Source organism: Mobula birostris, chromosome 32 (assembly GCF_030028105.1).
Source record: "Mobula birostris isolate sMobBir1 chromosome 32, sMobBir1.hap1, whole genome shotgun sequence".
NCBI classification, from domain to species: Eukaryota; Metazoa; Chordata; class Chondrichthyes; order Myliobatiformes; family Myliobatidae; genus Mobula; species Mobula birostris.
The window spans coordinates 21,242,442-21,246,061 of record NC_092401.1 but is presented as its reverse complement, the minus strand read 5'-3'; positions in this window follow the sequence as shown (position 1 = coordinate 21,246,061).

Here is a 3,620-nt window from a genome sequence, read left to right as displayed (position 1 = left end):
ACATTTTAGAATTTTTCTCTCAATTTGGAATATAGCAAATCTAATTTTGTTAATTAAAGGAATGAGAGGAAAAATGGGGAACTGCAGACTTAGCTTGATGCTGAATGAAAAAATGCTAAAATATATCTTTAAAGACATTCTAGTAGGGTGCCTTATAATAATAATATTATTTGGCAGTCAACATTAATTATTTTTAAAGATCATGTTTGACATAACTTGCAGTTTTTGGGGTTGAAGAGCACATGTTGATAGGGCATATTTAGACTTTAAGATGGTTCTCAATAAGGTGGCATATGACATTATTGAACACTGGAGAACATTGGGATTGGAATAATATGCTGCTCCAGTTTCAAGATTAGTAATTGAACAGAAAGCAATGGGAGAGAGGAGTGACTATGTGACTAGAGGGGTGCTGCAGAAACCTGTGCTAAGTTGAAGCAATACAAGGTAAATAAGGTGGAAGGTCATAACAAGGTAGATTGTGAGGTTAAGAGTTAATCCTATTGGACTCGGGAACCAGTCAATAGTCTTACAACAGAGGGCTAGAAGTTGTCCTCGAGTCTAACGGTACGTGCCTTCCAGTTTTTGTATCTTCTGCATTATGGGAGAGGGGAGAAGAGAGGAGGTCCAGGGTGTGTGGGGTCTTTGATTATACTGGCTGCTTAACTGAGACAATGAAAGGTATGGACAGAGTCCATAGAGGGGAGGATGGCTTCTGTGATGTGCTGAGCTGTGTCCACAACTCTGTGAGCACAATACCAGTCAGAATGCTCTCCACGGTAAAATCTGTAGAAACTTGGCAGAGTCTTTGGTGACGTACTGAATCTTCTCAAACTCCTGATAGTGGCTGGTGTGCCTTTGTCGTGAACTCCAACTGGGCACCAAATACAGATGGTATACACCCGGTGTTCATGCATGGCCCTGGTGTGAGGGAAGTGACTGGCAATGTTCAGTTTCCTACAGGACTTGTTCACTTCCTGGTAACAAGGCATTTCACCATGGAGAGGAAAACCAGGAGGAACTCAGTAGGTCAGGCATCATGCACAAAGGCAGAGGGTTGATCAACATTTCAGGCCTGAAAGTGTCAATGAGAGATTACCAGTATAAAGAGGTGAAAGGAAGTGGTGGCTGGCGGGTGATGGATGCAACTAAGTGAGGAGGGAAATGATGGACCATGGAGCCAGTTGGGGGAAGGATGGAGTCTGGAGACACCGGCTGGTGGCTGGAATTGGAACTGGTTTCTCTTTGTCACATGTAAAAACTGTTCATTCAGATCAAACCATTACACAGTGCATTGGGGCAGTACAAGGTAAAACAGTAGCAATGCAGAGTAAACTGCAGGAGGAAGTGCAGTGCAGGAGGACATGAAAGAAAGGGGAACAGATGGAGGCAGGTGGGGCGAGGGGAGCAGGGACGTAGAGACACAGGCTAGAAGGTGACGAGGCAGTAGGGGTTGGAAATGCTGGAGCAACAAACAATCTGTTAGAAGAACTCAGCAAGCCAAGCAGCATCCGTGGCAGGAAAGGAATTGTTGATGTATCTTGAGGAAGTCCGATGCAGGGATTTGACCCAACCTGGAACCTTGCGTTCTTCCTGCAGATTGTTTGTTGCTCCAGATTCCAGCATCTGCAGTTTCTTGTGTGCTTTGCAATCAGCGCTGGAGTCCGATAAGTTAAGAAGGTAATAACTGGAAACAGATAAGGGAGCGGTGATGCACAGACAGAATCAATTAGGAAAGGTGAAAGTCTGAGAAATCAAGGAGAACCCAGACTGCCCTTGCCCTGTGTAAAAATCTGCATAAGGTTTACCTAGTTTCTTTGGATAGGAAAGATGTACAGTAGACTTTTAGAGATGTGTATAATTTGCATAGGATGTGAGTGAGGTGGGGAGAAAGCACAAAAAAGGAAGGACCCAAGACAAGCAAAAGTTTAAATGGCAAAATAAAATTATTGTTCAGGGCAAATGAGTGGTAAGCAGACGAGTTTAAGAAACAGAGGGTGGAACTAGAGGTGTCAGATGACAATAATAGAATAACTTACTGCTCCTATTATCTGGAAAACAACCCACGCTGTCCGTTCCCTGTGCCTCCAAAGAGTGAGTCAGTCTCATAATGCCTGTCACGCAATGTCCTTGAGTATTCAGTAGGATATGGGTAACATGAAGACAAAACATTGCAGATGGATGACTAAAATCTCAGTGTGCTCTGTAACCTCTTCAAAGTTATGTCTTGCACCACGCCTAATGTCTCTTCATACTCCTACACAATGTTCCCAGTCTTAAATCCCCGCACCCTCATCTTTGTAATTTCCTTTAGCCTCACACTCCGATAAGATTGCTACACCCTCTGTAGTTCTGAACTCTCGCACAAGTCAAGTTTTAATCTGCAAAGTGGCTTCAGCACCTAGTCTGTGAGTTCTATAGTACAAAAGCAAGCTAGAAAGCAACCACAAATCAGGACATTTGTTAGTATTAAATGAACTGACACAGAATCCTCTGTTCAGAATGAACAAAATGATCAGGAACAGTGTCAAAGTTTTTTTTTATACCTTCCCAGCTGGCCCTTCTCTGCCTTCTTCAGGATTTTCTTGAAAAACTTACCAAGCCTACAGTCAACAATTCTAATACTTATTCATGTGTATTGCTGTCAAATTCTGTTTGATAATTGCTGCCATGTAGAGCTTGGATCACTTGATCATATTAGGGGAGTGATATAAATACAGGCTGTTGTTATACAATGAGAATTTGATGCCTTTGTGGTCAGGTATGAGACAGAGATAAAAACTACAAGTTCCACCTTTCCTTGTGGACCTATAATCCTTATTCTTGAGGAGATAATGTTCAGTTTATAAATATAGCGAGGTGCAGGTGCAGTGAAAAGCTTGCTTGGCACTTTATTGGGTGCAGGAGTGGAACTTGGTATGATCTTTGGCTGCTGTAGCCCAACCACCTCAAGGTTCAGAGATGCTCTTCTGTACTGTGCAGTACTTGAGTTACTGTCGCCTCCTCGTCAGCTTGAACCAGTCTGGCCATTCTCCTCTCACCTCTCTCATTAACAAGGCACTTTCACCCACAGAACTGCTGCTCACCGGATGCTTCTTGTTTCTCACGCCATTCTCTGTAAACTATAGAGATTGTTGTGCGTGAAAATCACAAGAGATCAGCAGTTTCTGAGATACTCCAACCACCCCATCTGACACCAACAATCATTCAATGGTCAAAGTCACTTGGGTCACCTTTCCTCTCCATTCTGATGTTTGGTCTGAACAACAAGTGAACCTCTTGACCATGTCTGCATGCTTTTATGCATTGAGTTGCTGCCACATGATCGGCTGATTAGATATTTGCATTAATGAATAGGTGTACCTCACAAAATGGCCACTGGTGTATATTCCTCTTTCCTAGTGACAGTACAGGAACATGGGATTTCACCATTTAACTGCTCAACTCAGTTCTGCCATTTATAAAATTATGTACACGTCCTCTCTTTCTTTTGCATTATACCTTTGTTTAACATAACCTTCTAAATCTTGGACTTAATGTTAGCAATTATCTGGCATTAAATGGAAGAGATTTTCCAAATTTATATCATGAACGAAGAATGTGTTTGTGTTTCAGCTGGT